Source organism: Macrosteles quadrilineatus, unplaced genomic scaffold (genome assembly GCF_028750875.1).
Source record: "Macrosteles quadrilineatus isolate MER2022 unplaced genomic scaffold, UCM_ALF_1.0 Scaffold_7__1_contigs__length_78375512, whole genome shotgun sequence".
Classification (NCBI taxonomy): domain Eukaryota; kingdom Metazoa; phylum Arthropoda; class Insecta; order Hemiptera; family Cicadellidae; genus Macrosteles; species Macrosteles quadrilineatus.
Window position 1 is genome coordinate 29,418,288 of NW_026542600.1, and position 24,563 is coordinate 29,442,850.

At 36.3% G+C, this 24,563-nt stretch overlaps 1 long non-coding RNA gene across 1 annotated transcript; it reads right to left on the reverse strand.

Moving 5' to 3' along the window:
* Window positions 1–278: 278 nt before the first annotated feature.
* Window positions 279–23,130, reverse strand: LOC128998411 (uncharacterized). Its single transcript, XR_008491202.1, has 3 exons — window positions 23,007–23,130; window positions 6,979–7,214; window positions 279–4,164 (listed from the first exon to the last, which is right to left on the reverse strand). It is a non-coding gene; the product is annotated as an uncharacterized LOC128998411 (long non-coding RNA).
* Between the last annotated feature and the right edge of the window lie 1,433 nt (window positions 23,131–24,563).

Sequence of the window (24,563 nt, forward strand, 5' to 3'; positions counted from 1 at the left end):
CTAACTGACCTAGGTATTTTGTGAGTGGCTGGTAGAATAACTGGATTGTTTATTTAAATATCTCATGTTTGATTCCAAGGGCGCATACAAAGAATTTAATACAAGATGATGTAACACAAACACTTAATTAGGTGGATAGCCTCTTGATTATTAGTACCGGATATCCCTAAAAAAAATCTTTTGGTGCAGTTGGGGAATAGGATTAGGAAGATTGTTATTACTTTTCAAAGCTATAACATCATAAGAAAAGGGATAAATAAACATAAATAATTATCCTGTGAAAAATGTATTCATGCTATGACAATTATTGTTTTTTCTCTTTCATTACATGTTTTTTCATTATATTATACAAGGCTGCGTGAAGGCCAAAAGACCTGATTAACAACATAGTGGGTAAGTGCTTGTATGTAAATCTTACCTTTTTTACAACGTTTAATCATGGCTAGAACTATTTCTAACCACTTTTAATTTTTTAAGACATATTTAACATGTCACACGCCTACAGTGATAATAATTCAAATTTCACTCTCATAACTTAGTCCAAGATGACAGAAGCATCACTAAATAAACAACTAATAGCAAATAGAAGCTATGTCTTTTTTACTGTAGTACAAAATTTGAATAAATATTACTTACATAACTAAAGAACACATAGTACAAAAAGGTAGAGTATAGCATCAAATTTATATTATACAACAAAACTTAAAATACTAATCTTATAAGTAAGTGCAATGAGATTTTTTACAATGATTGTTTTGGCATTTTATGAACACAATAAAAATTATTAAATAAATAATTGAGTAGACAGTAATACTTTCTAGTCAGTACTTTCATCCATCTCTCGTTTTATGTACCGAATCACAACTCATCAAAGCCAGATGTCTCCATCTTTGCCATGAAACTCAACCTAGCAACTAAAGCCAACAACCCACTTAACAGAAAGGGCAAATGTCATCTGATGCGGTTGACACAAAAACAAATCAAGGTATTGTAACACTGGCCATGAAAGCTTTCATATACTGTGAATATGATATTGTCAAATGGAGGCAAAGATCATGGATTAGACAGAGAGTTAAAATTTAAGTTGATAAATCCCAGAACTGGGACCTGGCAGTTTTAACCAATATTCTCTTTTCACGAGAGGTGATGCAGCATGAATGAACATAGGGTTTTTTATAGTTCCAAACACTTAATATTTCCCAGAAGCTGCATTTTGTTTGTATACAAGATAATTTAAAATTTGCATTTGCCTTTCCACATAGGCCTCTGGTCTGTACATTTGACTTACCAAGAAAAGAACAAGTGAGCCAATAAAATACAAGAATGAACTGTACTATTAAATATCAAGGGTAGCACTGGGATGCGAACCCACGGCATTGCTACCTCGGTTTCGTAGTCTGTCTCACTACTGACTGAGCCACTGACTAACCTAATACCATTTTACAGACTGTCCAAGGTACTTTCGACATTTCAAAATCTTAACTAGAAGAACATAATCTGAGTGAAGGCAGTAATACCTGTTTTTCTTGCTTAACATTGAAGTCAAGATAACTTGAAACCTTCCATTATAATGTACCTCATTGATTTTTTTACCCTGGGGAAAATTTGTTGTTCAAACTTCTTAAAATAATTTTCTCAAATCATTTTAACTTTTCCTTTGCAAGGCTACGGCTTGAAAAATTATTGAGAAACCTAAAATGTACAACATACAACATCTTACACCAATATAGACTACAGAAAAAGGTTGGTTCTTTGATACTTTCAGTACAGCTTATACTTAATTTGTGTAATTTATGAACGTAGGATGGAATAATACCTTGATCTTTGTTACTAAGAACCAGCCAATTTTATAGTCAAGATTTTAAACCCCTACGTGCTATTCAAGGTCTCGAAACCTCTTACGATTCATGAAAGCTTGGTCCAAGATCTAACCATCAAAACAAGATAACAGGCTTTTCTAAGTATCAACTCAAAATGTTAGGCAATGCCAGCCTCCCTTCCCAATCCTCGTTAATCTTTCTTGAAGAAGACCTCCCTGATTCTTTGTACAGTCCATTAAAAATAAAATCAATATCATTTTGGAAAGTCCAAGTTTAAACTGATGAGAGTTTTACTGAAACTTGACAAAAACCATAATATTCTATTAATAATAGTATTTATTAATATTATCACAACCTTTCCATTCTTGAGATACTAAAGTTCCTCAAATAAATCTTCTTACCCCTGGAAAATTACAGAATCTGCATATTTGAACGATTAAAATCCATACAAAAATGTTGGATCAGTAGGGTTACATCATTTTTTGGAGGCAAGGGCAAACAAATGTTTAAAATAAAATGCAATTTATTTTATTTTGTTTTAGAAAAGTGCATTTTATTGAGTCGCAGAATTGATTGGTATTTATGAGACAATGAACTACCTTTACCAGTTGAAAAGTTCGGTAATTTTTAGGTGTTGAATAATGATTACCATATATGTAAAATTTAAAAAATATTGGTTTACCTGTAACTTGTTTGTACAAAATTTCATCACAATCAGGTTCAACAACAATTACGTACACGTAAATAAAATTGTGTTTAAATATATTTTATCCTATGGAGAATTTCAAACTGTGGTTATGGGCATAGTCTGTTGAAGAGAATCTTTACAGAAATGAAAGTAGCTTATAATTTAATCAACTTTTAATGACTTAAAAGAACTAAATAAAACTTTTAGTAAATCATTTTGATAGTAACTTACCACCTTAAATATAAAAGATAATAAACAGTTAAATCAATGACCAAAAGCCTGGTTGCATATCAAGAGGGGTAACACTGTGCACAGTGACACTAATATTCACTATAACACCAAATGTAGTACAAAACACTTTGCATTAACTTTAAATATACTATACAATGTAAATCAGTGCTAAAGTACCCATAAACTAAAAACTACACACAAAAACCATCACTGATCAAAAGTAATTTAGTACGACCATAGATAAAACATAGTCCCTTAGTAGATTTCCCATCCTTAAGGAACAGCTGAAGCCGATTTTATTGTTAGTTCTGTCCAATTTTCTGTAGATGTCGTATTTTGTTTACAATTTGTTTCTATTATTTTAGGGTTAGTTTATCATTATTTGTGTCTCACTGTTTGGTTATCAAGCTAATGGAAGAGTTATTGTTCATGATTAGATAGTTTTATTTGGTTAAACGAGGTATTTAATTAGTAGTAGTAGTAGAGGTTATTACAGAAAACCGGACAGAACTAACAATAAAATCGGCTTCAGCTGTTCTATAAGGATGGGAAATCTGCTAAGGGACTATGTTTTATCTATGGTACCACACTACTATTTGAAACTAAGGAAAAATCAACTTGATAACTCTTTTCAAGTTAGAGGTGGGCGTTATTTGACGTAATAGGAATAATAGGATAAATATTACTATTACCGAAGTATCACTTACATAACCTAGGTAATAGATTACTGAGAATACCCTATCATTTTACTAACGGCATCTGAACTGAAAGAATGAAATAACCATCCCGCTGATTGCATCTTCCTATTAATAGCAAGCATCACAAAATAATATAGTACCTTGGTAATACGATTACTTTTATAACGTCGTCTGAACTGTTATTAGTGAGATAACGCTGGTCCTGTCTTCCTATTAACGGCGAGCGGCTGTATCGTCCTTGATGAAGAAGTAATAGTTGACTAAAATAATAGTATTATTACACCTATTACCAAAAAGATACTTAAGGAACGTTCCAGATTATTACTGCAAATTAACAGGTTTTCCCATTTCTACTGTTGGCTGCAGTAAAATTTATATAATACTGTTCTCATTTGACCGTAACAAATTAGTTTTTTACAAAAAATTGACCAGGAGTATTTTTAAGTCCTTCATACTCATAAAAAGAAACTTAATTGAAATTTTGAAAACGGGATGAAGTAAAAAATTTTCCTAGTGTTACTACACGCAATAAAAATCACAAGGCTGATGGGATTATTGGAAACTTTTTTTTATAAATATCACTATTTGTCGTAAAGTAATTTACAATCAGTGATGGTTTTTTTTTTACATACAAACACAAATGTAATCATAGAAAAATTCCATTTTGCTGAAGTTCAAAGAATGACTTACATCACCTTTGATGAGCGTCTTCTTTAGTATCAGCCATCTGAAAAAAAAACACAAATTAAAATATGGTTTCCTATTAAAACGTAAACATTGATAACTTGTATAGCAATAGCCAAAGCACCTCATACAGAGATTACGAAATAAAGTAGCAATTTAAATGTAACACATGTGGAGCTAGTCAAAATTTTAAGGGAGTAAATTATTCACACAATTAAATCTAAGATTGTGTTACCTTGCTAAGATTTATGTGGTAGGTAAGTAGTTCTTGCAGTTTTGACAATATCGTTTGATTTTAGCGAATGTCCCATATAGGGAATAAGCTATTACCGTAGTACTCATGGTAAGACTTGGACCCGGGACCGATTTTTTTTTAGGTCAAAAAATTTTTTGAGGTTTTTTTGAGGTCCCTAGAGGCCAAAACTACCATCCGTTCAAATTCACATATACAGGGTGAATCTTCTAAGCTGTCCTAAACAGATTACAGACGAACGGCTTGACATACAGAGATGAAACAAAACTTTTCCCCACTAATTCATACCCAAGGAACAACGTAAAAATATTTTTACCATTTTAAAAAGACAGGGTGTTCAAGAAACTGGGGGTCATGGGTTTGAATCTCAGAGTTTTCAAATGTAAACATATGTCATGTTATGCATCATTTTAAAGCTCTAGACTAGACAAACAATTTAGTGAAAACAGAACTCATTTATCTTTGACCGTTTCAAAATGGCGGCCATTTTTATAGAAAATATTGATACAGAATACCCTGTATCTTGACAACCACTAAACTTATTTTCGTTCTGTTTGAAAATTCTTAATCCTCGTAGGTTCAGCTTTAATTTGATATACGACAAGTCAACATTTTAAAAACTAAATATTTTTTCTATGATTTTAATTTTTTTTTAAGTTGGTAGCCTTGTAAATGAAAATTTTTAAATGGCAACATATGTAATATTGTGTATCATTTTTAAGGTCTTGTAAAAACAAACAACTTTTAAATTTAAACCTACCGCCTATCTTTGGTCGTTTTCTATTAATTAACCCAAAACTCCAATTGCCCATATAAAACCCATGTTAAACGCACAGTATCATGGGAATAGTGTATCTGCATCCACTAATCTTCAATACTGCACGGGTAGGCCTAGGCATCCTCGGGCGTGCCAATGTCCTCACCCCCAGCGATAAATATACCTGGACGAACTTCTCCTATTTAGTCTCAGCCTAGCCAATGAGTATGCCACTTCACAGTAAGGGGAAAACGTCTGTCAACTATCCACAACTTTTTTTTTTTTTAAGACCTCTTTTAACCTTGCATTTGCCCGTCCACATAGACTACAGATCTGTGCGTGGAACGCATCCAGCAAAGCAAGGGGTGAGCCGGTACAGTACGAAGGTGAACTGTACTAATAAATTTTAGTGGCAGTGACCAGGATCTGAACCCACGACATCGCTGCCTTGGGCCCGAAGTCCGTGACGCTACCAACTGAGCCACCAACTCACACAAAACTGACTATGCGGTTGATGCGAAAACCACCACTATGTATTCTAAGATAGCAGTTTAAATTAAATACAAACTTAAAGCCTATGATAAGTTTAACAACAGAAATATTTTATTGGTTTTATGATTTTTAACTTTTTACAATGGTTTTTATTATGGTCCATATTATCTTACCTTTTCATTTCCAGCTGGTTTGGGCAAAATAATCAAAAATTTACTTAAAAAACTATTATTCCTTTTTAACAGAATCAGGGGAGTCTTATTAACAGCCCTTACATGTATTTTAAATTATTAAATAAACTGTTACCTATTCAATATCCTTTGGTTTTGATGGGTGAAGACCGGTTTCGTGAGGACGGTCACATCATCAGATCAATCCTCATAGAACGATTGCTTAAATACACTTGTGAAACCGGTCGTCATCCAACAAAACCGAACAGGTAACAGGTAACTGTAATCGATATTGAACAGGTAACAGTTAATTTAATAATTTAAATCTTTAATATCCAGTAGTAGGAAAATGAACTCTTCCATGTAATTTGACTATCTCTGTGGATAATTGAGTAACATGTGACAACTTATTGAGACTGTGACGGCCCCAAAAAATCCCAGACCAATAACAAATCAGCTGGGGAGGGTTTATGGCTACACCCTCTAGAAACCCTGTCAATACCGTCACAAAATCTTTGCTTTATTCCAACTTTAAAAGAATGGTCTGTAACATTGAACTGTTTTAACCTCCTAACTTCTGCATCAGCACAGTAAATTCCTCGCTGAACCAAGTAACTGCGCAACTACAGGTTGTCTAACGCCCCAAGTGATCGTTAGGAAGCAGCTACTTACGGCCAACCGACTGGCGTCATGCGGCATAGCCGCAATGTTGATTGGTCGATGCCCCTCTAAAGCCAACCTGGTTACAAACGGAGAGAACTAAGCTGAAGCTAGTCTAAATTCGGTTCGGACGGTCGAATTCCTAAATTCCGCATCTCCTTTTCCCATAGCCTCCTCGGGAAGCTATGTTTCCCCCCTTTTTTTCTAAAATGAAACCAAACATGATAATCTTTAACTTAGCATTGTAAAGCTATGCCGCAGAATTGTTATTTTACTCTTAAGCTGAAATTGTACTTGTAAATTTGTTAATAGACCTAAATTCAAACATTTGTGAATGGTACAGCAAGTCGGAAGTTAATTTTTTTTATTGTAATAAATTATTTTGTTTTAAAGTTTGTGTTTAATTCGGCAACCTGTCACAAGACAGTTTATCTAAACTTGACACGCCCGTTTTTGTTTGAATAATCAAGACTGAACTAATCCAACTACTGAACTTACTGAAGTTACTGAACTAACAAAACTTACCTTTGGTCTTTTTCTTTTTCCCTTTGTTGTCTCGTTTGACTTTTTTCTTCTTATCAGTCTTTTGAGACTTGAGATCTTTAACCAGTTTGAAGGAAAGAAAAAGTGATGCCACAAGCAAAGGAGACATGTACAAAAAGAACGTGTATATGAAGCCCCATGGGTCTTTGGCTGCTGACAAGACGAGGGAGGCAAACCATTCGGACACTGCGTTTTGTTTCTCTCCGCTCTCTTCCATTCTGAAAACCACATATTCATGATTATAGGCACTATACACACATGATATGACCCCGGAGGTTTTAAAAACCTTAAAACTCTGGAATTAACAGGATTACAAAACTTATAGTTTTAATAATTTTATGTTAGCTTGAGATGTTTAACTTAACACAGAACACAAAAAACCCATTTAATATGGGAACCATAACGTGACAATCAGTGATTGAAATAATTCTTAATAATGTTGTAAGTCTAGATACAATTTGCTAAGTTTTCAAACACACCAATTGCATTACTTAGGTTTTATGTTTATCATTCTATCTTTATTATTTGTTCTAGACTAGTGAGATGAGTAATTATTTTAAAGTTTACAAAACCGTGCGTGTCTTACACGGGCTGCTACTATAGAACAACTTATTTCTAATTTGAATCTTAGTACAGTATATTATTTTATTTATAATTTGAATCTTAGTATATTATTTTACTGGTGTGAAATAAAATCTTTTCTGCTCCAGATGATTCAATAAAAGCTAACAAAATCGTAAAATCAAGTAAATTTTATCCATTGTACTCTCTTAAAATATATTTGTTGTTGCAAATCTAAAATCTTTGAAATGATATATCTTTCATTGTGTTTGTTGTGGCGAGATAAAGATAAGAAAACAGAGAACTGTGAGTACAACTGGCTGGTGGCAACAGGAGTGTTGGTAAGTATTAGTCCAAATAGGAGTTATCTCAGAGAAGTAAGATAGATTCAATGGTACACTTCCTAGCGAAATCTAATTGTCGTCCCCTTCCCCTCGCCATCACATACTACAGCACTCACACTGTAGGAAGGCCCTGCGTGCCACAACTGCTGTACAAAAATGCTTTGTGGCTCTTCCTTGTTTGGTACAAGTACCGGTACATTACCGCCCCACCATACCAGGGAGCTAAAAGTGCACGGTTGTCCCATAAGCTTGTATCCTCTGTATCTTACTTCTCTGTGGAGTTACTAAACATAATGTTTTACTAGTAGGAAACAAAGTGGCATTTTGTAGATGTGTAATACGTGATTATGTGTCTTTGTCATAACGTGTTTAAAATAAGATCTGTATAGCTAAACGTGATAACATTAATATAATAAAATCCCATGATTTATCCTTTGATCCCAGGATCGTTTAGACTAATCCCAAAGTCGCGGGATTTGATCAAGAACTTCATTCGTATTGCAACAGAAATAATACAATTTTACTGATTCCTAAGGATATTCAATGTACAGAAGACTGCCATTTATTCAGATTTTTTGTTTTTGACTCCTAACTGTGTATAGCTCCTAACTTGCAAATAACATGTTGTTTTGTTCATAACTACATATACAAAGTCAAAACACATTTTCATTGTGTGGTTCCGTACATTAGGCTGTTATTTGATTACAGTAGCTGTTTCAACAATAATGTACAACAATAGCTACAAGTATACTACCCAAAACGGCTATAATTACAAACCATAAATGCTATACAATGGCAATGCATTAAAGTAAGAGAATAAAAATTGTACATACGAAACAACCAATATATAATGATCAAATCAAATAATCTTTATTTACATCTCTAAATAAATACATAAGGTAATATCCTACAAGAATGTTTGAATTGTACAACAAAAATATTACATAAGTATGCAGCACCACACTAAGTAGGCTACTGTAGTCAAAATGTAGGTACTGATTCTAAATAATTATGTATGTTAGTGTATTAGTGTGCAGTTGAAGGATTAAAAATTTATAGGGTATCAAAAAAGCAACTACAAAACATTTTTAATGAAAAATTATCATTTGAATCCAATATTATCTACAATATTTTTTTTTCCTAGGACGCTAGGCACGAGCCTGGAATTGTTTTTCACATTACTTCAGGCTAGACCTAGGGGTTACGGCATTATCACTTAGATAAAATCCATTGGTGATTTGGCGGGATTTGAACCCGAGACCCCAGGAACCAGAGTCCTGCGCTCTAACCACTAGACCAGCTCGCTCCACCTGCGATAATATTGTAATTATCTACAATATTACCATTCACTGATAGCCAGGGGGGCAAAAAAAAGGACTGGATAAGGATAGCACAGTGGTGTAGAGGTCAACGCTACCAACATGTTGACATTCGTAACTTATCTTCCACCGGCGCCGGGTCTTGTGCTGAATCGTCGACCAATTTAATAAAAATGTTTAATCTTTTTTGTGTTATGTATTTTTTGTTTCATTTAAATCTCCTGACAAACTCCATCATGAGGGATCATTAGCAAAGCACTAACTTGATTATGTGCTCTATTTTTGACAGCACAAAACAACTCTAGTTAAATTATATTAAAATTGTTTGTTTTGACAGACAACAGGGATGTTATACCTTTGTTAGTTAACTCATACAATCCAAAGGTCATCTATCAATAAAATGTAGAATATAGAACAAAGCGATACCCCTCCACTCAGACACAGATCTTGTTTTGCACTAAACTTCAAACAGCAGGGGTGGCAGAGAGCAGGTGTAGAGTCTGCTACTGTGTGGTATATGCCGTGTGGCATGTACTAGGAAAAAGTACAGTTAGGTGCAGGTCACTAAAGCCTGGTGCATAGTTTTGAGTACAGCCTGGGCGGCAAGACGGGCATCTGGGGGTCTTGCTCCTACTACTGCTGTGTACAGTCATACCGCACAGAAATAGCATGATAGAATTGTGATTCCACGGTACTCAATCATCCACAGTGAGAGTCGGACAATAGAGACTCACTGTATCAAAAACTGGCTGTTCTTAGGATTTAAAGTGTTGAAGTCTAGGCCTATGGCCTGATAGAAGCCTCACCTTTTCCCTATTCTTTTGCAGGGCCGGCTTAAGCTGGGTAAGCAAAATACGCAGTCGTGTAGGGCGCCAAGAAAAAGGGGGCGCCTAAGCTGTCTCTAATGTTCAACGACTTATTTTAATCGATTCTCGATACCGATACTAATGTCCAAGTATCGATGGTATTGAGAATTAGAATCGAGAACCGACACATTCCTATCTCCAACCCTCTCGAGCCAGCAAACTGGAGGGGCTCCTAGTTTTAATCTCTGTGAACTATAGTCCTAACCTACTCATGTTCCCTGTAAGCCCATAACAAGGTTTCGCTTCTTATTGTGTTATAAATTTAATGCTAGAGGTTGAAAGTTGATTGACAACGCCAAATTGTAATACTGTAGGAGTAAGGAATTAGAGAAAATCGGAAATCGTAAGGTGGGACTCATGTGCATATATCCACTAGGCCGACTTGATTTAATGTTATTACAAAATAACAATAACCAAAAATAATACCAAATAGACTCATCCGACAGATGTTCGCACGTTTCAAACGTCCTTAAGCATTTATAATTACTCGTATTTTTACATTTATCCAGAGATAAGCCTTACTACCATATAAGTTGTTTTAAAAAGGGGGAGGGGCAAATGTTGTTTGCTGACCTTAGAAAACTGTTTAGGACCGGCCCTGCTCTTTTGAAACTATTGCATAGGTAATCTGCTAACTCTATTGTCAAAAGACAATTGATTTTTATTTCCTTAAGCATACAGATAATGCAACAGGTCATGTCAAGAAATGGACATGGTAGGATAAAGAGTTGAAACTAGTGAAACAAATAAATATGAAAAATGAGAACAAATAAAATATGTTACATTTACAGATTGACAGGTCATGATAGTAGGCGATCGTCCATGTAGTCAGCTACAGAGTAGTAGGATTGGTCCTTTAGAAAATGAGTTAGGCCTACAGTTGTTTTAAATTTAATTATATAACAAATTTTTTAGCTAATGGGAGTTTATTGTAAGGACCAAGTTGATGGTTAACAACTAAACATGACAATACCGGATTTTTTCAAGCCTTACATATGGAGTAACAAGGTGTAAACTGTTTTAAATATAAAATGAAACTAAAATTATGTTACATAGTTTTTACTTCATTTCTAAATCATAAACAACACAAACAAAAACAAACAAACAAACAATTAAGTCAGCTGAAAACTATTAAAATTAGTATATCTGTTTTAAGACAGTACAAACTCTTCCCCCATGAAATAGTTCACATAAAGTAGTTCAAGGAGACTGTGAATTCTATATCTTCCGAAGTTGATTTATGTGCCGTCTCCATAACATGTCATTAACAGCAACGGAGTACATCACTCTTCCAATTCTTTTCTTTATTTCACCTTTTCTCCAAACAATTTTGCCATTTTTCATAATTTCTCTCACCAAAACATGTTCACCTTCTTTGAACTCTCTTATGGTTCCTTTGAAAGATGTACGTCCTTGTTGGGCTGTGCAAAAGGTAGGTTTAAATGTTGACTCCGGTGAAGGTCTCAACACATCTAACGAAATCCACAGTTTTCTTCCAAACATCAATTCCGCCGGACTTTTTGTTGTTGTCGACGTCGGTGTTCGCCGGTGAGATGAGAGAACTTTAAGAAGTTTTTCTTTTAGGTTTCCCTTTGTGTCCACTTCTTTTCTTAAGTACCTTTTCACTTCTTGAACATAGCGTTCTGCTTGGCCATTGCTCTGCGGATTATAGGGTGCAATGGTTCTATGAATTCCACCATTCTGTTTTCTGTTCTGTTGTACCATTCTGTTTTAAGTAAATACAAAACTCTTCTGATTTAAATATCGAAGCATTGTCACTCACCATTGTATAAGGTAGGCCGAATCGTGCAAAGATATCTTCCAAAAACTCTATGGTTTTCTCTGATGTTGCTTGTGTCACGGGACAGGCTTCTGACCATTTAGAGAATGAATCTACAACCAGTATAACGTATTGATTTCAGACAGGTCCTAAGAAATCAACATGTATTCTTCTCCACGGTGCATTTTCTGGTTCCCATGGATGCCACACTTTAGCAGGATTCTTATGATTTATTTGGCAGGGTGTACATTGTTTCACAAATTGTTCTATATCGAGATCCATATCTGGCCACCAGACATAACTTCTTGCAAGGGCCATCATTTGAACAATTCCTGTATGAGACGAATGTAGATCATTCAAAACATGTTTTCTCAGAGTGCGTGGTATAATAACTTGATCGCCTCTCATTATACAACCGTCCACTATACTCAATTCATCCAAGTGTTTTTTATACTCCGTATGACCCAATGGTTTACCTCTTCGTAAGCACTCGTAAATATCTTTTATTACAATGTCTTTCTGAGTTTCCTCTTAAATGTCGTCCAGATTTACAGGCAATACATCAGTGAATTGCCTAATTTGGTATAAACACGCTCTGTTTATGTCATCCATGAAATTTTCATCCTTTTCCTATTATCGGTGCTCTCGAAAGAGCATCAGATGAGGCATTCTCCTCAGAAGTTATATGTTGAACCTCGTAGTAAAAAACCCTTGCTAGTGTGGTGGCTTAGAGACAATATCGGCAAGGATTGTGACCTGATGGATTAAAGCTGCAGCTTTTGCACATTACTTCCATACCCTAAATATAAACAATTTATGGGGGGGTGCCCGATTTTTAGGTCCGCCATCTTGAAATACGACACCATCTTTGTTTTCTTTAGAGGAATTGAACTATTAATTGAAAATGGCCTAATATCACCCAAAAGGACACTTTTACGCCATTTTGTATACAACATGTTTTGTTCACAATTAAATTTGCTATAAAATGAGATAAAAACCACGTCGATAACTTAAATAGTCTTGAAGATATAAACTGTTAAAGTTGAAAATTTGATATATTCCTCTACGCTTCATGTAGTTTTTGCTATATATCACCCAAACGGTCAACGGTACGTATCTGTTATTATAATATATTTTATTCGTAATTAAATTTGCTACAAAATGAGATGAAAATCTCTAAATTAACTTAAATAGTTCGGAAGATAGAAACCGTTAAAGTTATAAGTTTCTTTAATTTCTGTATGCAATAGGTCCGTGTTTCTTTAAAGTCCCCGCGCTTTGTTTTTTTTGCACGTATTGCGTCAGAAGATTGCAGATTCACACATCAATACTGGACCTAAAATAGTACTTTTTAAAGTACTTCTTGACTTTTTTCTCCCAAGGGGGGTCGGCCCACAAGGAGTAAGTTGAAAATCTTAAATAAAAGCATAGGCCATGATGCATATCAAATTAAAGAGATTTACCTGTAGAACGCGTTACTACAAACTGCACTTTAAAAGGACATGTGGGTCAAAAGTTATACAATTTTATAGTTTTACTTATTTATTTATTAATTAACGGTCAACACCATTTCATCTCATTGCATAACATATAGCAAACGTAACGGAACTTAACAGCAAGGATCATACATAACCAACAATAGTATTAACAAGCAAAACAATGATCAACAAGAATAAATGTATAACAATCTTAACAAGAATTGAATAAAAAAGATGTAAATAAATCTGGAATTCCATAAATTAATTGGTTTAAAGTGATAATATTTAGAAATTCTATCAAAATGTATCAACATTTTAATAAATATGAAGGCAAACAAGAAATGCAATAACAAACTAAATCATAGGACCACTTTACTGTATAATGCACCAAGGATTATGAAAAACAAGCAAGCAGCTATTTCCTAAAAGTAATAAAACTTGAGGAGAAAAAGTCGAGATTTTTAGGAGTATTGTTTCCCAAACGATGTAGTCTTGGTAGCATGCTGTTGTAGGCATATGCTGTAGAATGATATCCCCTTTCAAATAGGTCCTGGGATCAGTATGGTCTGGAGCAGCGAAAATTTACCCTGCTCAGTACCTCAGGAGAGTCAAGTTCTGCAATGAGAATCTTCCTCAGGAAAACCAGGTCAGCAATACGCCTTCGAGAACTCAAGTGGTTTAGACGAAGATGCTGTCGAAGATCCTCAAATGGGTACATCCCTGAATGGGTATCCCAGTCGAAGTCCTACGATTCTAAAAAAAAGAGCTGCACTCTTTCGATGTCCTGTGAAAGACCAACTGTATAAAGGCGGGGACACACTTGTCATACACCCTTCCGATCCGACTACGATCATACTGTGGTACGGCTGTCGGAGAGGGGAATGGTACATAACTTTGAACGCAGTTGTTTACACCTCTCCGACACGCGTCACGTCATACTCCGATACTACTCCGATTTTGACTCCGATCACGCACCGACACTGCAGTCTATTCGTTTGTCGGATGCAGGATGGGTTGTTTCTTAAAAATCACCTTTCTTAAGTTTTAAGAATAATGGTTTAAGATAAATATATGCCGATGCTTGATGTGAAATCTGTGCGTGCATATCTTCAATTTGAGACCTCGCTCATGAAAATCGGACGGGTAGAAGAGCCAAACGAACTCGAGAGAGAAAACCGAATGTGTTTAATATACAAGATGGGCACTTAAGTAAACAACCTTTCATTCCATGCAGGATGGACCCAAATTTTCCGTTTTCCACTGCCCTCCTGAGATGACTGACTTTCTTCCTCTTCATCTAGACAAACCGCCATCATGGCTGAATCCCGAAGTCCAAAGTTTTTGAACATGTTTACCACCTTCTGCACGTAGTTTACAAATCAGACTGGCGATGTGTTCTTTAAACTACGTAGAACAAAAATTCCAGAACTGACTTTTCTTGAAACCTGCTTAATGTGATCTGAGAAATCAAGATGTTAATCTAGTGTCAGTCCCAGAAACCTAACACTGTTAGTTGGATGAACTGTTGTGTCGTCCAGAAGTAGGCTGAATCCATTAGAGAGTCTCTTTGAAATAGAAAAGTGCAAAAGTTGGGTTTCTTCGGCGTTGACGGAGAAAGGAATCAAACCACTCGATTGAGTTACTGGCTTCCCGAAAGGTAGTGAGCTCCAAGCTTTCGATGTTGCGGCTGGAAATGGAGAGTGAGGTGTCATCAGAAAATAGTGTTGGTTTGGCGGTTGATATGCAAGATAGAAGGGTGTTAATGAATAGCAGGAATAGGGTAGGTCCTAAAACAGAGCCCTGAGGCACCCCTCTCAAAATAGTGGTCTTAAATAGAGGTTAACTGTAAGAAAGGACCGTGAGGTCCTAAGTTCGCCTCAATAAATAAGGATTTTCATTTCATTTCATTTCGTCTTATCAGAGGAGTAGTAGCGAATGAACCCGGTTGTCAAGAATCTTTGACAACGTCAGCCATATATTAATGAGTATTGAAAATAAAATTGGTCCCAATAGAGATCCTTGAGGTACACCAGAAGAAGCTTCAAACTTACAAGACTTCGCTCCAGCAAGTTTCATTGTTAAAAAGTGATTCCACAAATAGTCCTCAAATCTTACAAGTACGATTCAGTGGTCCCCAATCCACCAAGCTTTGCCACGAGATAAGTGTGACTTACACGGTCGAAAGCCTTGGATAGGTCCAAATTGACAGAATCGTCCTTATGGTTACGAGAAAAGGCTTGCATAATGTCATCCTGGTACAGAACCAAATTGCTCGAGGTAGATCGCCCTTTCTTCAAGCCATGTTGACAGGGCACGATGACATTGTTCAAAGAAAAAGAGAGTCCATGAAGTAGAATTGCTGGAAATATATTAGCCAATGCAGGTTGTACCACCACTGGACGATGATTTTTGACAGATGGGTCACCTTTCTTGAAAATTGGTAGCACATTACCATTTTTAAGACCCCATGGCAACTTTCCAAGCTTCATCAAGATGAGATAAAATGGTGTTGACCGTTACTTATAAATAAATAAGCAAAACTATAAAACTTTATAACCTTTGACCCACATGTCCTTTTAAAGTGCAGTTTGTGGTAACGCGTTCTACAGGTAAATCTCTTTAATTTGATATGCATCATGGCCTATGCTATTATTTAAGATTTTCAACTTACTCCTTGTGGGCCGACCCCCCTTGGGAGAAAAAAGTCAAGAAGTACTTTAAAAAGTACTATTTTAGGTCCAGTATTGATGTGTGAAGTTGCAGTCTTCTGACGCAATACGTGCAAAAAAAACAAAGCGCGGGGACTTTAAAGAAACACGGACCTATTGCATACAGAAATTAAAGAAACTTATAACTTTAACGGTTTCTATCTTCCGAACTATTTAAGTTAATTTAGAGATTTTCATCTCATTTTGTAGCAAATTTAATTACGAATAAAATATATTATAATAACAGATACGTACCGTTGACCGTTTGGGTGATATATAGCAAAAACTACATGAAGCGTAGAGGAATATATCAAATTTTCAACTTTAACAGTTTATATCTTCAAGACTATTTAAGTTATCGACGTGGTTTTTATCTCATTTTATAGCAAATTTAATTGTGAACAAAACATGTTGTATACAAAATGGCCTAAAAGTGTGCTTTTGGGTGATATTAGGCCATTTTCAATGAATAGTTCAATTCCTCTAAAGAAAACAAAGATGGCGTCGTATTTCAAGATGGCGGACCTAAAAATCGGGCACCCCCCCATAAATTGTTTGTATTTAGGGTATGGAAGAAATGTGCAAAAGCTGCAGCTTTAATCCATCAGGTCACGATCATTTTGCTAAGCCACCACACTATGCAGGAATATGGCGTACCTTAGAAGTCTTTGCGCAGTCATTCATGGTAATTCCTTTGCGGGGTTGTAGATAGAAACAAGTAGTTGTTTATCTGTTCTTAAAATAAACCTTTTGGAAAACACATATTGAACAAATTTATTTACACCCCAAAAGATTGCTGTGGCTTCTTTATCGATTTGAGAATACGACTGTTCCGTGAGAGTAAAAGTGCGAGAAGCGAAACATATTGGTCTTTCCGATCCATCCGGGAGAGTGGGTGAAAGAGTAGCTCCAAGCCCTACTGGACTGGCATCAACTGACAGAATAATTGGTAATTTAGGGTCATATGGAACCAAAACTCTATCTGAAGCAATTTCATTTTTGATTGAAGCCAAGATTTCTCACATTCTGAGGTCCAGGTAAACTTCCTACCACCTCTGGTCAGTTCATACAAAGGGTGCAACAAGCTTGAGAGATGATTGACAAACCTTCCATAATAGTTAATTAATGAGACCCAACCAACTTTTAAGCTCATCTTTATTGGTCGGTCGGGGAGCATTCACTATTGCCTCTACTTTGTCTTTACATTTGTGAATACCCTTATCTGATATTTCATGCCCTAAATACACAATCTTTGCTTTAAATAAATGACATTTCTTACTGTTGACTCGCAACCTTCTGAAAACTTCTTTTAGCAGATCTTTGTGCTCATCTAACGTTTTACTCACAACTCTAATGTCATCGTAAAACACCGTAACACCTGGAATGTTGTCTATAGAGCTTGGGAGATCAATCTTTGCCACTCAGCTAGAGCATTTTTGATTCCGAACATAGGCTAATTCTATTAACAGCATATACACCCTTATATGTGCTAATGGCCTGTACTCTGGCACTCTCATTGTCCATGGGAATGTTTAAATATGCTTTAGAAATATCAATAGTCGAAAAATACTTACAGCCACTCATGCTCGCAAATATGTCATCTAAGGTTGGAATTGGATAATGATCAGGTTCCAAGGTCTTATTAACTGATACCTTGTAATCAGCACAAAGCCGGATAACCCCGTTTGGTACTATAGGTACTATCGGTACTATAGGTGTACCCCATTGACTGTAGGTCAACTTTGAGAGAATTCCCTCCTTTTCTAACCTGTAAATTTCATAATTGACTTTATCCCTTAAAGCAAAAGGAACAGGGCGAGGTGGCAGGTTAACCGGCTTAGAGTTTGGTTTCAAACTCAAATGAGCTTCACAGTTCAGTACTTTACCCACTCCTGGTAAGAAAACATTTGGAAATTCCCTCTTAAGATTCTCTATAAACTGGTCTTTTTTATGATCTGTATGATCTTCTGATACCTGACTTAATGAAGGAAGCTCAATTTTGAACAACTTTAACTATTCCCTTCCAAAAATATTGTCTACATTTCCCCGAATAACATCCAGGTTGCCCACAGATATTTGATTTTCAAAGCAAATTTCGACAGTCGCAAACCCTACCGGGCGAATTATTTCTCCTGTATAGGTTCTTAACGGCATTCTTGTTCTATTTAGGATCTTATCTGAAAATAATTTCTTAAACAGATGCAGCGGTATAGTACTGACCGCAGCAGTATCTAACTCAAAAGAGTTACGCTTATCGTCAATGGTGCACTCTAACATAATCTTTCCCGGCCTGTTGACCATTTCGGGTTGATATGGATCATCCGAGAGCTTAGACAATTTAGTACATTTCTTCTTTCTATCCACAATGGATAACATTGACATAAAAGGTGGATTTTGACACTCACCTTCCTCTTCATACTTATTACCTGTCGAAGCGTCATTAGCTTGTCGCATGTTTTGTTTCTTTCTCCTTCAAACTTTGCTGAGATGTCCCTTCCTCTCACAATTCCAAAATTTAATGTCTGCTGGAATTTCGCACGCACTTATGTGATGGTGTCCCCCATACCTGAAACATGATATGTTACTACCCTTTCTTCCTTGCAAATATCCAGCGCTTTTCTTCCCTCAAATCTGAAATTGTTCTCCAACTTTTGATTGCAAATTTGATTCTTGGATTTTTGTTGTTTCACTTTTGATTTGCTCAAAGTTACTTTCTATTTCAAGACAACGTTAAACGTTTTATTTTTGTGAATTTCAATTAATCTAGACAGCAACTTTCCATCATGAATTCCCAAAATAATTGTCGCCGCAGGTGAACGTCAGATGTTGATGCATTACATTTTGGACATTTAAAATCACATTTACTGGCTAAGGTTTTCAGATCTTTGGCGAAGCTGCCTACAGATTCACACGGATTCTGGATTTGTTTAGTGAACTTATGTTTTTCTGCAATAATACTTCCCTTAGGTTCCAGTAATAATTGCAAAGCTTCACACACTTCGTCATAACTTTTATCCTCAATGTCACATGGGCTGAGATTAATTCTCAGGTCGTGAAATCTTTAGGTGCTATCAAAATGATCAAGTACTGCTTTTTTTAAATTCTGACGTGATTCCGTTTAGTTCAAAAAAAGTTGTCTAACCTTACCATGAATGAACTCCATGTCTCATCGTCCTCATAGAATTTATCAAGATTAGAACAGTAAATAGGTTGACTGGGTGTTAATATACCTTCTTCTACTAGCTCCTGGTGTCTCTCACCCTTCCTCCTCCTCGTCACCATTGTAAACTGTTTTAAATATAAAATTAAACTAACATTATGTTACATAGTTTTTACTTCATTTCAAAAACATCATTTAACACAAACAAAAACAAAAACAAACAAACAATTAAGTCAGTTGAAAACTATAAAAATTAGTATATCTGTTTTAAGACAGTACACAAGGTTAAAATGTAATCTAGTTAGGTAATCATGATGAGAATTTGAGGAGCAAATGAGTTGATATTTTGTTAAACATAGACTCTTAGTGTTTAAAATATACCCAGATGGCATGGTTAGGATTTTAAACTGGGTAGTGAAAACTTGCTTTACCTGATTGACCATGTCTCAGGTTGTAAAGGAGTCTTACTGCCTTCTTTTGCCACCAGAAAACTTGTTTACATGGCACAAATGTCCCTACAGACAAATACAATACAGTAGACTCCCTCTTATCCGGACACATTTTAACCGGACATCGGTTTAACCGGACTACACTCGGCGGAAATTACATCTCTTTAACTGGACAATTTTTATCAGCACATTAGTTTAACTGGACTAGATCGGCAGGAAGTGGGTTCTCGTGGGAAAGATTTGAGACCAGTGATCACGTGTCTAAATACAATGCTCTCCTAAATTTAAGTAGAATATTACAGTAAACAGTCTGTTTTAACGAGTTTTTACAGACGTCGGTTTAACCGGAAAACCTGTTATCCAGACTGGCCTCGGTCCCGAGGAGTCCGGATAAGAGGGAGTCTACTGTAGCAGAAAGTAGCATTGAAAGAGTCCACAGTAGAAAACTAGAAGTTGTGGCGTCTTCCCAGACTTTCTAAAGACGTCGAAAACTGTCCCTATCTACAAGAAGGGTGACCACCAGAAGCTTAATAGTTATCGGCCCATCTCTAACACTGTCTTTGGAAGGTGGTTAAAGCCACCATAAAACCCCAGCTTGAAGCATTTTTTGAGGGACTTAACCTCTTCTCGAACATGCAATTTGGCTTCCGTAAGGGCAGGTCAATGGTTGATGCTGTTGCGAAAGTTGCTGCGAGCAAGGAAAACGCATTTGAAAACTGTCAAGCTCTCTCTCTGACCCTCTGTGATATCAGAAGGGCATTTGATTGTGTCTCCCACTCCATCTAGAAAAGGAAAATCCACTTCTATTGGATCAGGGATGCTGTTCTTGCCATCCTGAGTACCTACCTTGAACGACGCTCGCAGGTCATAGCAGTTTGTGGAGCTGTCTCCAGCACTCTACCTGTTGATTTTGGTGTTCCTCAGGGTTCAGTGCTTGGACTACCTTTTTCTCATCATAATCAATGATCTTGACGACCTTGGAACTACCCTCATGTTTGCAGGCGACACTTCTCTCCTGTCAGCTGGTACCAGCCAACCAACATCAACATCAACCAGGCTTTGGACATATCCAGACAGCGCCTTGAAGAAACAACTGCCTGGTTTCTGGCTAACCGTTTTCAACTCAACAAGGATAAGACGCAGCACATCATCTGCAGCCTTTCCAGAAATCAGCCTGGTGACCACCAACAGACTCTCACAGATCTGTTTCCTCCTCCTCAAACTTAAATTCTGCGTAACGGAGGCATAGGCCTACTTGGTGATGGTGTACCATGCCCTCTTTCACTGCCATCTCAACTGTGGCCTTCTTCTCTGCGGACGTTCGCCAAAGGTTGTAGAAGTGCTTAGGATCCAGAAGTGTGCAATAAGGATTATTACTGGGAGTGAGTATCGTGCTCATTGCAAACCCCTCTTTGCACAACTTGGTTTGCTTACTGTAGTTGGCCACTACATACTTCTCTGTCTAGTATACGTTAAGGCCAATATAACCAACTTTAGCACTCGTGATGACATCCACCAGCATAACACCAGGCAACGCCGTCAGCTTGATGTAAATTACCCAGGGTGTGATTATCTAAGACCTAAGCTTAAGTTTTTAATAAGTTTTTTTAATAAGCTGCCACGTCATATCCAGTTGTTGGATCTAAAAACTTGTTGTGGCAGTGTTAACCTCTTTCATCAAGAGCCAGACCTATTATGACATCTCAGAATATCCAGGCCCTAAGGGATGACTAAAGGAACCTGTAGCCTGCCGGAAGTATTGTAAATAGTTGTAAATATATGTTTTTGTTCAGTAACCCTGATAAGTGACTGTCAATCCCACTTTGTGGGTAAAAGACGAAGGAGGAGGTATTAAGGTAGGTATTAAACCTATCACAAAAAAAAGTAGCAGTGTATCAGAGCTTACTGATTGCTTTAGAATTCTCATTAGGGCCTAGATAGGATATTATTCTAGATTATTTTAAGGTACTTTGGTATTATCCGGAGGCCATCTTTATACAGCGTGCTGGGGCGGTTATGTTAGGTTGGTTTAAAATAAATATGTTTGTGGGACTTTCCTCGTTTAGTTATGAATCGAACGATACCAGATGAGTTATAGGCCTAATTTTGCCCGCCAAATCCCCTCCAAGTAGGCCAAGGTCAGGTGGTTGACTGGAGTGCTCGTATCACGTGTCACAGCCTGTATTCTAGTATCGTTACTCATCTGGTATCGTTAGATTCATAACAAACGAGGAAAGTCCTACAAACATAAAATGATAACCCAACCTAACATAACCGCCATAGCGGGCTGTATACCTAATTGGCGGAGTACACGTGGCAGCTAGGGCGGCGACGCATTGAACTCAATCCTCGCCGACTTCGCTGCCTTCTGGGAGGCAGAACTCAAAGGCCACTAATCATAATCATGTCAAATTTGGACAGTAGCCTAAGTCAATTAAAGTAGGCTATGTTCTTTCCAATTATGTAGTTATTTTGGGTCGTCGGTAAAAAAATCCCTCTAAAATAAGTGGAATACGCATAATACCACAGTACCATTATTTTTTACAAAGATTACGGAAATGAGGTTTCCAAGTCAGCTAGCTGTCTAAAGTGAAACCCAAAAGTTAGGGTAAACATCACTTTTTGTAATCAAGAAAAAAATTAATTAATTAAGTTAAGTTGTTTGCTCATTTATGATTGAATGCAAACCAGCTTTTGGAAGAGGCTAGGGAGGGCATTTGAGAGCGGTTGATTAACATAGGCCTACATTCGAAACATTTAAAGGATCTGAACATAAGGTTGTGTCATCAGCGTAGAGTAGGTACTGACAAATAAGGGTCATTACAATACATGTCATTAAAAAAATCAGGTACAAGAAAGGACCAAGCACAAAGCATTGGGGTACACCTTTAACCTCGATAAAATCAGAGCTGATCAGACCTAATTAAGATTGTCCTAAGTTTACTAAAAAGGCAATGGAAGGCTAGGTTTAATTAGCGTTTTCTTTGCATTTTACTGTAACACTATTACTAAAGATCAAGCTGGACTCAAAGGTTGACACACATAGGTCTATGAATGGGTATAGGCTACGCTTACCTAGATAGCCTATATGACAACGCAGTTCAAGAAGCTGAATAACCAGAATAACGTGGCCTAAATCCAAGATCTGTCAAGAATGAGGGAATGTGGATCCTGCCCAATAAGGTTCAATAATAATCAACGAATTAGAATATATCTTAGTGTTGTTGCGAGAAAATTAAACGCTGTGCCGGTCATTTTAAGTGAGGTTAGGAAAGGTTTTGTGTTACTATATCTAAGTATTATAGCTAAAAGTGGTTGCGAAAATAGGGTAGGCTACTACAATACCTTGGAATATTTTTGTCCTCTGAATATGTTCAACCTAATATTGAAAAAGCAATAATCGAAGTATAACAGTTCATACATCCGTAAACATAATTTTAGTGTTTACTACGTAATGACATTAAGCAAGCATTGCTTTATTGCTTTAAGCAAGCAAGCTAAGCTAAATGCCATAAACATTCCCCCATTGGTCTGGTCGAGGTCGATCACGACTGGATTGAATTGAATTCTTCTTCTTCTATTCTAGTTCTAGTAAATAATGAAGATTTTCAATTTTCAGTCGAGTTCAGTACGTTTCCTCGATTCCTTCTCGCTGAATTTTTATTTCAGGATTAGTGTTGCCTACAGTATTATTTTGAGGCTTCTGATTGGCTGAGGGAACATCATTACCGCGACGATACGGCTGATGCCAACGGCCTCGCTGGTGAAGTGGATAGAGTGCTGGGCTGAAGATCCGAAGGACCCGAGTTCGAATCCCACCCGTAGCACAATTTTTGTATTGGATTTTTTTCATTATCAACAAGTTTGGTTGGTTTGGTTAGGTTATGACGGTTTAATTTTATAATTAAAACATTATGAAATTGAATTTGACCCATTTATAGTTTTATTTTATGAACAGAAATATTTTTTTCTGTTAAACCTTTATTTGATTTTTCATTATTAGCAAGTCTGGTTAGTTTGGTTAGGTTATGATAGTTTAATTTCATAATAAAAAAATATAAAATTGAATTTGAGGCATTTATAATTTTATTCTATGAACAAAAATAATTTTTCAATTACTAAACCTTCGTTATAGTCAATTAGAAGCCTCTAAATGACACTGTTGGCAAAATTAGTCCTGAAAAACAAATTGTGCTTCCTTCTCGTTATGGGCATTATTATAGCGCGTTGTTGTTGTAGTAGGCTAGGTCAGTAGCATTTAGTTAAATAGATTAACTGAAGTCACTACTCTCTGGTTAAACATTAGAGAAAAACGTGCCACTGTTTTTGCTGGTTTGTTTTCGGTGTTTCGTGTTGTTAGGTTGGACGTATGATCGGTTGGTGGGATGCTGTCAAATCCGAATTCATTCTTACCTAACTATATACTATTTATTTAGGGTTATCCGTTATTTCAAGGACTTGTACAAAAAACTGATGGTTTAATGATTAAAATCCAATAATTAGAACTGAAGTTATATCAAATTTAGTTAATTACCTAAAAAAAAATATTAAGGGTGTACTTTACGAAAAAAATTACTTTTAACTATGTTTATACCTATTCTTATGCCTATAAAACACATGGTATAAGTTTGAAAGACCTAGTGATAATGTTAAGGAAGTAAGCATTTTCACTGTCATATCCCCTTAAGTTATTGCACGTTAAAACCTGTGTATTTTAAAGTTATTTTGGATTATAGTTTGTTTTCCAGTGAGGAGATATGGTCATGCCAATTTATATTGCTGGCAATGGTAATGCCAAGGAATTCAGTTGTTGTGGCTGAGGCTATGGATCCTGATTTGTTTGGGTTGGCTGGGGGTAAAAAGGGTTGGTTCGGTTGATTGTTGAACAATTTACGTTGATTG